Source organism: Pinus tabuliformis, chromosome 4_2 (assembly GCF_031772625.1).
Source record: "Pinus tabuliformis cultivar Carrire ecotype Pingquan chromosome 4_2, CPIR1, whole genome shotgun sequence".
NCBI lineage: Eukaryota > Viridiplantae > Streptophyta > Pinopsida > Pinales > Pinaceae > Pinus > Pinus tabuliformis.
In genome coordinates this window covers 699,575,229-699,589,296 of record NC_142304.1, presented here as the reverse complement: position 1 = coordinate 699,589,296, position 14,068 = coordinate 699,575,229, and the positions used below count along the sequence as shown (strand labels likewise).

Sequence of the window (14,068 nt, the reverse complement as noted above, 5' to 3'; positions counted from 1 at the left end):
TTCATAAGCATGACATGTTGATTAGTAATTCTTCAAGTTATTGGATCCCATGATGAGAAAGTTGACAAGTGGATCCTTTGTATTACAACATGAACCTTAAACTAGAGAGAGTCTATTTGTATGGAAGAAAATTGTGCGAAACAAGCACTGGGGTATGTTCATGAATTAGAAAAGGTTAGGCTTGTGGTATCCTTGAGTGAGAGGGAGTAAGGTTAGTTAAATGTTTTCTTTAACTTTATTTTTGATTTGGTATCCTAGATGTACAAGAAACAGAGGATTGCTAAAATCGTTGCTACTAGAATGACTAGTTGTAAGATATTGTGTTTTGAAGAAGCTCTTTAGTGAGCTATGTGCCATCATCTATATGCTACTGGGAGAAGAAATGAGGCTCCCATGGAAAGATGGTTTATTTTTTGATATCCTCACAAAGCCTTTGGGAAGGAAAAACTCGTAGCCTTAGAGTCACATTCCCTATATGAAGGTATCTTGATTAAGTTAACATTAGAGAGATTTTGAGGTAAAAAATGAGCCTCAAAACAAAAATTTACAAAAAAAGAAAACTTTATAAGAACCAATAGGATTCAATATGATGATGTCAACCATGGGGGATGATTCTCATTTTTGGAGTAAAAATGTAAAAGGATAAAAAAATAAAAAAACTACTTTTTCAACTCATATTTCCAACTTATCTCCCTATGATTTTACTCAAGTTTTGAGAAAGAGCACTTGTTGGATGCAAATTTTAATTTTTCATCCATGTAGTACCCATGTTGCATAATTTTGATGGACCCTACTACACGAAAAATGAGAAATACAAGAAAAAACGTGATTGCAATCACATCTTTTTTATGTATTTCTCATTTTTCGTGTAGTAGGGTCCATCAAAAGTATGAAACATGGCTACTCATTGGATGCAAAATTAAATTCCACATCTGAGTGTTCTCGCGCAAAATTTGACTAAAATCGTTGGGAGATAAGTTGAAAATACGAGTTAAAAAAGTAGCTTTTTAATTTTTTCCCTCCAAAACTTGATGAGGTAATCTAATATTATTTATAATTTCCACTATTATTTTATAATATTCCTTCGGAGGGCCATTTTAGAACTCAAAATTTCTCGAATAACATTGAGTTCTAGGAGCTCCTAGGGGCCTAGGTTACTTCTTGGAGTTATATGAGAACAAGGTGAGTGGTTCACCTTCCCCTGTGGACCCAACATGTGAACACAGGATGAGTGGTTCACCTTCTCCTGTGGAGTACATACCCCTGTATGTGAACATAGGGTGAGTGTTTCACCTTCCCCTATGGAGTACGTTATATGAGAATAGGGTGAGTGGTTCACCTTCCACTGTGGATACCTTAACATACATCCCACCCTTGTAGTCTGGGACTCTTGGGAAGTACCTCTCATCTGGACAATGAGTTCGGAAAAGTGGTTAGGGTTAATTAGTACTACTAATGGATGTGTAAGGTACTATTGTATACCCTATGACTAGGATGCATGATGTTCAAAAACTTTATCACTAAAGGATCAAGCTTGGTAGGGGTTCTATTCCTGGATATGAGGACTTGCCTCTGTCATTTTAGTGAGGATAGCGGGGTCTCGTGACCCACCATCTTTCGATCCTTTCTTAGTGGACTATGATTTCAATATTTAGCAGAGACGAAATAAGTTGCAGATATGGAACATGATGGACATGATGGCATAGAAGTGGATGGATGTTGATAAGTGGAATTCCTCCCTAATTGAGAGGGAGTGTTAAAGAGTGCAACTAGGGGCTAATTCCCCTTCCTAGAAGCTTGTTATGGATAATATATCTATCTATATATATATATATATATATATATATATATAACAATAATAAATAATGAATAATTAACTAATAATTAGTATAGAAGAGTCATGTCTCAAGGACATGATCATTCGTGAATAGGTACCTACCTAGGTATATAATTGGGACCCTCTGTTGTAATAAAATTATCTCATATATTCTTGTGCGTATTGTTGATGTTCCATCTACAATCATTGTCAATGATGATAAGACATTGAAGTAATTATTGCAAGCATAGAACATACCATAAAAATTAACAAAGCAAACTATTAGTCTTCTCTTTGTTCAGAATTTTGCTATGGTTTTGTGTCTTCTTTAGCCTTAGAAACACCTACCTTAGTCATTTATGACAACATTTTCCCATATTTTTCCAATATAATCACTCTCCCAAGGTATTTTATTGATATTTTTAATTTTTTAAATTTCATGTAATTAATTATGGTGTAAAAGAAAAATAAAGATTCTAGTAGAATTCATAAATCGTCCTTCATTATGATATTTTCAAGGGGTCTAGGTAAATTCTAAGACGTGTGTTTTTCTCATGGACGTCCTGAGATGATGATATTCCTACTCGCCTGACCCCAAAAAACTCTGAAGTATCTGGTCAACGTAGGTACTCCAACAAGAAACACGTAGTATGAATTGGAAAATCCATCTAGGTATGAATTTTGGAGATTAAATCCATGATTTGAGCACCGAGGAAGATTTATTAGATCATATTTCATCTCTAAAATAGGCTAGAGTTAATAAAGAATATGATTTTTGGTCTTTTTGTTAAGTTTTTGCCTATAAAGGAAAGTACATTTTTCTTACTAAGACGTTAGTTTTTCGAGACTTTGAATTTTGACTTGAGAGCTTAGACTTTGTTTCTATACCAGTTTTCAATAATTTTAATTAATTCATGGATTGCGTTTGAGTTTTCAATCACTGATTCAAGTTAATTATGTTTGTTGAGTTGTGGAAGGACCCTCACCACTCAAGTTGGTACACTATTTCATTGTTGTGCATTATTTTGGGATATATTTACTTTTTAACATTGTTTATTATCACATTTCTCTTGTTTATATGCTCATATTGTATGTTGTACATTCAGATGAAAATCTATTAATAAAACTAGTTCAATAATTATTGTGTAGCTATATGTACAAACTACTTTTAAATCATTTGTTTATAAGCATTAGTTTTTGGTTATACCATGGTTATATCATCTATTTTTTATTGTTTTCAATGTTGTTTTGATTTAGCTATATCAATTAATTCTTATTGTGATCTCACTAGACATCATAACCCACGTATCCCTATATATCACTATATTGTATTGGTATAGAAGTCACATTCATTCAACGTTGCATCATTAGAATATATATTTTGTTGTAGATTTAAGTTTGTTTATGAGTCTTATTTATCATAGAGTAATTGTTGTTTGAGAGAACAATTTAATTGGAAAAGTTGACCAAGGCACCAGGAGTGTCATTCACCATCTTTCTCGATGAGGAAGGCCCCAAATATATTGATAACTTTTCCACTTAGTCTTGGCCTAACAAACACCATAGTTCCCTGCTTTTATTTATTTCTTTCCTTAGATAAGATTAATGGTTTGGGAACACACTAGCTAGAATAATGAGTAGAAGAATATGATTGATTGCCCATTTTCACTCTCACAAATGAGAATTTCATAGTGCATTCTCAACATCTTAATTAGTACCGGGTCAAAATCTATTATATTGACTAAAAGGCTACTAGAGTGTCTTCTTGGCTTCAATGAAAATAAATCCCTAGTGTATTAACTAATCACTTGGATTATAAACCCTTTTGACCATCTTCATTTCCAGGCATTTTAGTGGGAACTTGATATCTTGAACATGATTGCTTAGAGAACTTTGTCTTTTGTGAGAAGCCTCAGTGTATGCCCAATCTGAAGTGTTCATAAATCAAGTAGGTGTGTTTTACATTTCAAGTTTGTGTGATTAGAATAGAGTTTTATTTCATGCTTCTTTAACTTAGTCTCTAGTTTTGACTTTAGAATTTAATTTAACTTAAAAGTGACAACCAATTTAATATAACTCATTGCATATTGTAGTGTGCTTCCAAGTTTACAAACACCGGATTGATATGAATATTGTGTCCTAATTTAGGTCTCTAAATTACCATGTTGTCGAGGAAGAACATTTTGAATTAATTAGACCTAGATTTTTCTTGAAAGTTTTCATTTTGTCACAAATATAAACATTTAGGATTTGGAGGAGTGGAGGTGATAAGACAAGAGGTAAGAAACTACGCATTCACTTTAGTTGATTATCCACAAGCCCAAATCATGTTTATATTTTATTAATTGATTTATATTTAATTATGTTTATTTATGCATAGACATAGGATGAAAAAGGTAGGTATGTTAGGAAAAATCCCCTCACTACTAACCAACCCTCAGTGGTAGCTAGAACATCAAAAACCCAAAAAGAGGTAGAAAAAATTACACCAATTGTTGGAAATATAACTATTGAAAAAATTGAACATAAATTATTTGAAGGAAACAAGTTGACACTTGTGGAAAAATAAGTGTTATTAGCACATCAAACAAAGCAAAAACAAGTACAAAAAGAAACCCCTTCAGAATAAATATCAAGGAAGGAAATTCCTCAAACAGTACTTGAAGAAATAAGAATTCAAAGAGAGGAAAAGCTTAAAAGTAGTGAAACAATCCCTCAACTAGTTTTTGAAGAATTTGAATAACCTAAATTGACTAGTGAAATATTAGGAAGAGACTTTGATTAAGCTGAAGATTTGTCAAGTTTGTTTGAAGGAAAAACGATAGATAGAGAACGAGAGAAAAAAAAGTAGAGGAAATATGTGAACATGAACGACAAGTAATTGAAGCAGAAAGAAAAAGAAGGGAAGAATGGGTAAGGATTGAAGTAGAAAGAAAAGCTAAAGTAGAACATGACGAAGGAGGAGGATCAACTATAGGAGGAAGAAGACCTAGAGTTGAAAGAGAAGATCAAGAAGATGAAATTACTTTTGGGTTTCCTATTTTAGATGCACTAAAATTTTTAGGAACTGAGGTAAAAATGAAGAACATTCCTCCTTTTATTCATCCAAGTTTCAATGGTGCCTACTGAAGACCCTGATGTTTTCTTTTTTTAATTTGATATTTTATGTCGTACATATGGATATACAAATGATTCTTAAAAACTTCATATATTCCCTGCCACTTTAAAAGGAACCACATTAAAATGGTTTATGGGATTAGGAGAGTCAACAATATTATATTGGGATGTCATGAAAAAATACAAACTCTATTGCCAATCCTAGAGTGCTAAAGAAGATAATTTCAAAATGAGTCAACAAGAACATGAAAATTTGGAAGATTACTTAGAAAGAATTATGTATAATTTGCAAAAAACAAAGCAAAGTGATATAAGCCCTGAATTTATACAAACACTCTTCTTAAAAGGAATATGGGATGAATATATAGATGTCCTAAATCTTATGGGGGGAGGGGATATTTCTTAATTAAATTATGATAAAATCACTAAATTGTGCAAGAAATACTCCAGAGGAAGAGAAAATTTTGGTAAGGGACAAAGAGTTTCACTTTCAAAAGTAACTAAGTCAGCTTCAGGAGGAGTCACTAGAGTTGAACTTGGAAATTTATTAGAAAATTTTAAGATTGATCTTCTAAGTACTCTTGGTTCTCAAATTGATACATTAAAATATAGGAAGAGACAAGAAGAAGAAAATTATTTGTTATCTATATTTTGTCTAAAGTGCAGAAAGAAACATCCTTTACGTGAATGTCCTTTGGATAGTTTTGATGTTTGTGAAATTTGTGCAGAGAAAAAATTCAACAAAGAATTTCCCAACAATAGTGGAACCAAAGGGAACTAACAGAAAAGAAGGTGACGTAGGAGAGTCACTTCATGACATTACACCTCCAAGAAGACCTTGGAAATCCCAACCTATAGGTATGTCTTCATTTCCAAATCCATAATTTCCATATTATCAAAATATTGTTTAGAATACATATAATGATCCTATGTCATGGAACACTTGGCCACCTTAGAAACCTCCAAACCAATCTTATCAACAAGGTTTGCGAGGACAAGTTTATGGAATCCACTCCCCATACCAACAACCTTACTAGTATCTCTCCAGTAATCTCCACCATATTTCCAACAACAACCGCCTTTTCAACGAATTCAACCATCTCAAACTGTTCGATGGAAACTTCCAGTGCCACAAATAACCCAACCACAGTAGCTTCAACTTCCTTCTAATCAACCACAACCTAGACTTACTCAATTATTAGCCCAGCCAATGACAAATCCTAATGTTAAAGTGGATAAACATGTATATAATTAAGAAGAAACACTTCCCACGTATGTAATCGTTTCTATTGATAATATTCATTTAAGTTTAGAAAAGGTATTGCAAAACAAACTCCTATAATTATAGAACAAGATGAAATTGAGGAAATTCCAAGTAAAACTGACACATCAAGAATCATATAAATTGTGATAGCCCAACTACCTCTTTCCATTTATAAGTACTATAATGTTGATGTAAATAAAATTATGCAAGGATGAGATGGGACACGAATTTCAAAGCTTGGGGAGGGAGATGGATCAAGATTATCAAAAAATAAAAACAAAAAAATCATGGTGATTAAGTGGAAGTTATGGGAGGCTACCAAGCATGCTCAGAAAGGGACAGGTCAAGGAAAATAGCCAACAAAAACAAGGATAGTAAAATATCTCCTTGAAAATAGTTAAAAAGAATTAAGGACAATATTAATTCATGGCCATGTTTTTGAGGGAAAAATCATGGTAGAATGTACACAAATGAACTGGCCATTCTGGTAACAAGAAGAAAAAAACATACAGGAAAAGATAGAGGAGATTGCAAGAGTGATAGGGGACAACTGTAAGATAAAAAACCCCTCCCATGGTGGTAGTAGATATTTGCCCATATTGTCAAGAGAAGTTGACAAGAAAAAAAACAGAGAAGAAGGTGAATGGACATGGCATATTTTGGCAGAGAAAAAGAGAGGGAGGCTCTATTTGAGAGCAACAATAAATAATGATAGATAATGCACAAGGGGAGATCTCTCATACTCTAAAGAATATCTACAACAATTTATCATAGAAAAGGAAGTGATGTGAACAAGAAGTGATTCCTTCAAGGATATTGTGTGAATTAGAGATAAGGGGTAGAGAGAAAAATGAGAAAATGTTTTCTTTCAGACTGATGTGAGCAGTATTTACAACGTTCTCTACACTCTTAGTTGGGAGCAGAAGCAATAAGCATAAAATGTTGAATGTTGGGTGGAGATGTAAGCAACTCTAGATTCCCAATAGTGATAAAGGAAAAATCCTTTGAGCGCTCTCCCTCAAGCTCTGAAATTCGGCTAGGGTCCAATAGTTACAAGGGATGTTGGCTGCAACTTGTCTATGGTTGGGTGGAAAAAAATAGTCCCTATCTCAGTTTCCAGAACCAACATTAAAAGATAAGTATTACTCTCTCCTTGTATGCTATTGCATTTTTGTGAGGTATGCTTATTCATTAAATGCATAGTCTATTAACGATATGGGTTCTTGCCTACTAATATTGAATAATAGTTTTTCTTCTATTTGCTAATGTAATAATAATACCTTCATGGTTCTCTACACTCTTACTTATGCATTTAGAAGGTTGGCACATGCTCTTACCAGTAATAAGGGTAGTTACTTTACAAGTATTCCATGTGGTTGTATGTAAATGAAATGTGTGTTTGTATTGCTGAGGTTAAATATGCATGAACAACGTGTTTCCTCATCACATGGATCCTTGATGGTTATTTGAACAAACAATCTATAATAATTAGTAGGCCTATGAATGTTTTGTTATTGCATCCTTTATGCAGCAAGGTTATTCATTGTTTATTCTCCCCCTGGAAATGTGGCTATAACCGTAACCAATTATGACTATTCCTTTAGGAAGTTAGACAACACTGTAGCTATCCTTACAATGGCATGCAAGAAAAGTGAACTCCACTTTCCAGTTCAACAATATGCCTTTGAATATGTGAATTTCCTTCTTCACATGCATGAACTCTCATGGCTCCAGTTAACCTTTTCTAGGGTAGTGCTGAGGTGGTATGACACTGTCCATGGTAGTGTGAACACTAATTAGTGAGATATTAACTGTGTTAGAGGAGTTTATTGAATTGTAGCGTATTGTTTTAGAAGGTGTGTTAAAAACCAGTTTGGCTTCCTTCACTTATCTTCAACTATTCCAGTGAAGATAAGGCTTTGGAATTTCAACCTTCTTATTAGAGGGGTTGATCCAGAAAGTTATCACTTGAGATCTGTGATGTGTAAGGTTTTTATTGACTTGGGTTTTGGATTTTTTGGAAAATGTTCCTCCCCTCTAATATCTTTATTTGTTTGTCTTTCACTACGTACCATATCCTTTTTACAACAATTATTCCCAAGTGCTAAATAAAATGATATATCTTTAACATAAAGAGGAGTCCAGTGAGACTCTGTTGTGCTTGTTTGCAATTGTTGATATTGACATGCTTTACCACAATAATTTAACATTTGGTAAAACAAGGTTTTCAGGATCTATCTTTTTGTCCTTTTAATAAATTATGAAATCCTTTATACCTATGCTTTTTTTTCGTTTGCACACTTTGATTTGCATTCTCAAGATTTCACAACTTGTGAATTCAATTTCCTACCATGAGTCTTAATTCCATTTAACATTGATTTATTGGATCCCTTGAGCGAGTTGTTCATTACTTGCATTAAATGCAGGCAAGGAGACAGTGACTTAAACTTTTTTTTATACTGTGGAAATCAGGAGCATGGCTTCATTTTCATCCACTTAGGAGGTCCAACACTCTTTCATATAAAATATTGATTTCTTTCCTTTAAATTCCCGCTTAGCCAATGGATACACCTTCATCCCAAGAGGAAGAAATGAATTATACATTTATCTAAAATATCATAAACTCACATTTGCATTTCAAAGCTTACAACCTTTGCATTTCTCTAAAATATCATAAACATCATTTGTAGTTTTCTTAGAGTTTAGGGCTCATAAAAACAATTTAAAACTTTAAGGTGAGTTTTAAAGACATTCCTCTATAAATTCTACGGTTTTCTTCCTTCCTATTGTGAAAATGCTTGCTAGTTTTGAATTTAATGGGGGGTTTTAGAAGTTTAGTTGTGGAATGGGGATTAGGTTTAGGTTGTAACTTTAATTAATGGTGTGTTCTTACAGAATGACCATTATAGCACATATTGAGTTCAACTGCCTTGCTTTAAAATATCAATAGCTCGTAAACTATGGTTGATCTTTTTCAAAACCTACATGTACGATTATTTAATTCTAAGATGCAATGTTGTAATAGAGAGGACTTTCATTCATAGTATTCAATGGACCATTAATCTGTCAAAATGAGATGCTTGAATTTAATAAATAAAAATTCACTGGTCAGTTCTACAAAAGAGAGTCTGAACCAAGAGAGTCTAGCTCTGCAAAACGCTCTCCATTCTCAATATACTTCAAACATTATATAGCATACATGGCTATAGGGAAGTTATAAGCATACCCTAAGAAATAAAAACTAATTCCTATCTTAAGGTCTCGTGAACCAACTCACGCTATTATAGGATTCTCCATTATCTTCAACACTCCCCCTTAATGGAGAAGGGGTTCACAAATATGCCTAACATCTCCCTAAACATTTCAAAATTAATTTTTCCAAGAGGCTTAGTGAAAATGTCTGCAACATTATCACATGTTTAACAATATAAAAGATGGATTTCTTTTGATTGAACTTTCTCCCTAACAAAGTGTGTTATAGACATTTTTGGGCCCTACAACCCCAAGCAAGAAATGTCCATAAACCAAGGGCTCCTAAGTCCCTAAAGGTGTTGTTCCAACCCCTAAAAGAACAAGGTCAACTGATTACAGCTTCTCCCAGAAGTTCTCCATGAAAAACTACTCAGAACTGGTCAAAACTGGATCATTGCACTTGCTCCATGGCCAGAGTGCGATGCATTGCACCTTGTACACACGGGAAGTGCGTTGCATTTCAAAAAGCCCTTCTATGGGGTACTATGGACGAGAAAAGACAAGTGGTAGAGACAATTTGCGAGGTGGATGATCATGGAATCTTCCAGAGACTTCTCCTGGGACACTTGCCTCTCAGAATCGCCTAAGGATGAGTAAGAGATCAATGAGATCTCCAAATGGCATCAAGAACTATCAGAGAGAAGACACTAATCAAAAACCCAGAGCTGACTCACACCTCTGCAAATATCTATATATAGATCTCTCATCCCAGAGATCCAGAGGTTAGAGGCTGGAATTTTGCATATTGTAAGGAATTGTTGTTGGTTTCTAGAGACAAACATCAGATTGTTGGGTGATTTATGCTTTGTTTGAGGTGAAGAGGGGCTTCTTTGCTGGGAGGTTGATGCTGGGTCGGAATCACTGGTTGTAACTCCTCCTGGATCTTTTCTTGTTTATCAATAAAAACTATTTGAGTTTTCCTCCATGCTTTTGTATCATTGATGCTAGTTACATTTGTATGGTTAACTTAAATCTGATCACGTCATATCCCACAATGATCCTTCCACGATGCACCATTAGTCAACATAAAAAAACAACATGACCTTGACTGCTAGCAGCAATAATTCTCCTTCACGTGATCCCTGAGAAGATCCTTTACGGGGCCTCCAGGCAAGCCTCAGCCCTGCAATCCGGCAGCGAATCCACGCTCACGCAGCAACTATCTGCCATCTCTGCTCACTGAGATTTCACCTCAAACACGCCACGTAGTGCTGGCCTCGACCATGAATTCAGATCCAACACGCTGCCGGATTGATGCTCACCTCTAGGCATCCAATGCGACTTCAATTTCACGCAGTTCTCATGCCTTCCACGGCCTCCGATCCACACCAATCCATGACCTCCTTTCATGTCTTTCTCTACACATGCTTCTCTGTGCCACCGCTCTTGCGGCCTCCACGGGAGTCTTCCTCTGCGCGATCTTCTTCCTCCTCAGCAGACTGCAGCGACCTCGGCCTCAATAGCAGATCTTGCCTCCTCAATGGATCACACAAACATGATTAAAAGACACACACATCATACAAAGAAACGCAGTCTTTTCACCTCACATAAGGTTGGCACGATTTTCCTCTAAGCACTCGCGCCGATCTGAAAATCCACGCGATTTTCTCGCCAAAATCCGCACCGATTTCGCCTCAGTCGCACCGGCCTCTCTCCACTCAGGTACAGGCTTCTTCAGCTCTGTAGCTCTGATACCATGTCAAAATGAGATGCTTGAATTTGAGAGTCTGGCTCTGCAAAACGTTCTCCATTCTCAATATACTTCAAACATTATATAGCATACATGGCTAAGAAATAGAAACTAATTCCTATCTTAAGGTCTCGTGAACCAACTCACGCTATTATAGGATTTTCCATTATCTTCAACATAATTCACCATCATACTAGGTCTAAAATCAATGTACATCATGTAAGATTTTCCATACGTATTCCATACCTATACCAAATGAATAGGTTTATACATTTGGTTGTCTTAGTAGTGTTAGGCATATTAACTATTGTAGTTTGTATATATTTAAGCCATAGAGGATTTAACCAATCCCTTAAGGATTATAATGCATCCTTAAAGCACACTTAGCTTCAACCAACTTGTGGTTATGAACATTATGCCTTAATAGTGTAGACTCTAGTAGGTGAGAGTTCCATAAAACATGGTTATCATTTATAGACTTGCATTATGGACTGTGTGTGGAACCCTGCTAGAGGTTTTGTAACCTTGCATCACAAATTAGGGTTATCTCTGAGAATCAAATTCAAGCCTACAATTACTATTTTGTTATTGTTAAGAATCTACTCAGGCATATATATATATATATATATATATATATATATATATATATATATATATATATATATCTGCGTACATCCTCCTTGTATCATTGGTGATATGTCTTCAACCATAATCACTTCTTCAGAGAGCATAAATGTGAGGTCAAAGCTTGCAGACATCATGATATAAACCTCTCTATGGTATTTTCATGTGTATGTATAGTCTCGTAAGCCATCCATTTGTAAACAACATCATACCAATCGATCGAAAATTCAAGTGTAGGAAGGATCCACATCTTGGTTAGTTGGTTGAAGGTAGAGGTTTATGGCTTGAAGACTACTAGAGATGAGGTTGAATAAGACGAATTAAATTCATGAGCCCTTGTGCATGAAATTAAACTCAAAATCCTTATGGAATGTCACATATGCTTCTTTGGAAAGTAATTTCTAAAGCTATGCTCAATGTTCATGTCCATTGGTGCACATAGGTACATTTTTCATCCAAAACAATGAGAATGGGGAGAACATATATTATATGGTAGATTCTAAATCAATATTCTCATATATCAAAGCCATATTTAGGGTAAACATAGGACTTGTTTTAAAATAACTCTTGAAAAAACATAGAATACTTTTTGGAATGTTATCTAGAGGGGTGTTCTTTTTCTTGATTGGTTTTTTCTATAATTTATATGGAGAAATTTTCTGGAAAGAATATTTTCTCTACCACCTCACATGCACTTATCTAAGGCACGATTCATCCATCTATTTATATCACATTTATCTCCATCATGAGCATGAGTTCACCTTAGTGGAAAGGCTTATGACATTTTTTTTGCCACAGATCACGATGCAATTGGTGCGTGTTCTTTTCTTTTCCAAAGATCTTCCATCATTGTCTTTTGCTGAGACAATTGCATTCATGTCTTTCAATAAGGTTATCACAACACAATAATTTGTTTGGTTTTTTTGTCTTTTTCCACTCATTTTGCCTTGGACAAATCCCCAAATGCAATGGAAGGGATTGCTATGTATTGAAGTATGATTTGTTGCTCAAATTTTAAAGGCATAAATGTTTTTGTACAATTGTGGTCGACAATCATTATCTTTTTGGTAGAAAACACATACGTCCTAATAATGATCTTGTTGAGTCATAAGTTTTTCCTTCCTTTTCAATAGAAAGTGGAAATTACTATTGATGGATATGGAAACAAGAACGACTAAGAGAGACAACTAACCAATTTATTCCAGAAATTAATCAAAATGCAATTGAAGTTTGTTGTTTGTTATGCTTTCTTCTATAATCCATAATATTGTTTCCTTGTCCATTATGTCATCTTTTGTCAATTATGTATTAGTCTACTGTCCTTTACAGAACATGGTGGAGAATGCCAAAGAGCCTAACGATAATGGAATTCTTGTATTTCACAAGCGGAGCTTATCTATCCTTAGTGTGTGCCTATCTAGTTTGTCTCCCAAAAAAATAAAAACAAGAGGAAATCTTGCCCTATTCTCATAACAACACCCTAAGTATTGGGTTACATAGTTACCACATCCGATTAGGTAAGGGGTGTGTGTTACAAAAACATCTAAAATCACGGAAGCTCATTAAAATCATTATTTAACTACAAAATTACCTCCATTTACAGAGAGGTTAGTTGTAGAAAAATCAATGGTTCCTATTGAGCATGTTTTCTTAGATCAATTAAAGAATTTCTTTTAATTCATTTATAGCAAGTTGTCAAAGAAATTCCAATATATGCTAAAATAATTAAAGAATCTTGTTTCAAATCTAAGAAAAGAAAGAAATATGTGTCTACAATACATGTCATTGGTCAGCTAATCTAATGTCAAAGTAAATTGAAAAAAAAAAGTAAGTGGATCCAGGAATTCCTGTTGTTACAATTATAATTGACAATTTATTAATTCCAAATACTTTAATTGATTTAGGCGCAAAAATCAATGTAATGACAGTGGATATAATGCAAATTTTAAGTCTACACAATATTTGACCAATGCCTGCAATAATTGAATTAGCTGATAGATCAAGGATTAAGTTTGAATATGTAATATAATATTTAATAGTCTCCTTAAATTACTGGGAATATCCAGTAGACTTTTTAGTTCTACATCCCAAATCAAATTTGGGTGGACATCCCCTTATCCTTGGAAGACCATGGCTACCTACAACTGATGCATTCATCAGTTGTAGATAAGGGAAAATGACAATATCTAAAGGGAATGAAAGTAAGAAACAAACATTATATTCATCTGCTAAAGCTAAGAATGAATTAGAAAAATTGTCATAGCTTGAAGAAACAGATTTAAAAGATGAAATGATTCAATCAATA

General features: G+C 34.4%; 1 pseudogene; it reads left to right on the top strand.

Annotated features, from left to right (window-relative positions):
- The first annotated feature begins 12,252 nt into the window (after positions 1 to 12,252).
- Positions 12,253 to 12,941, top strand: LOC149171403 (GPI mannosyltransferase 1 pseudogene; annotated as a pseudogene).
- The last annotated feature ends 1,127 nt before the right edge of the window (positions 12,942 to 14,068 follow it).